Source organism: Eurypyga helias, unplaced genomic scaffold (genome assembly GCF_000690775.1).
Source record: "Eurypyga helias isolate BGI_N326 unplaced genomic scaffold, ASM69077v1 scaffold33590, whole genome shotgun sequence".
Lineage (NCBI taxonomy): Eukaryota > Metazoa > Chordata > Aves > Eurypygiformes > Eurypygidae > Eurypyga > Eurypyga helias.
Genome location: NW_010225587.1, coordinates 4,664 through 5,059, shown reverse-complemented (window position 1 = coordinate 5,059; position 396 = coordinate 4,664).

The following is a 396-nucleotide window of genomic DNA, read 5'->3' as shown; positions in this document are numbered from 1 at the left end:
CCAGGCCGCGCAGCTACAGCCAGTTCAGCAGAGGTAGCACAGGCGTAATAGCTGCCCAGTGCTCATTCAGTGCTTTTCACACACCTCTACAACAAGTCTTCCCTGCTCTGCAGGCAGCAGTCTGTGCCTCAAGCATGGAATAGGTTAAAAATGCATAAAACATAGCTAAAAATACAAAAAGATAACCACACGGCTCCAAAGGAGACACGAAACCTGGAGAGGGCCCGGTCAGCGTAGTCAGCTCACAGCCAACACAGCCTCACTGCGGATAAAGTTCACACAGCAGGATCATTTATTTTAAAAATAAGTGACTTTTACAATGATTTCTCAAACAGAACTTAAATACAGTTAATCAACAACAACCTGTCAGATAACAGGGGGTGAAAGCGTTCAAGC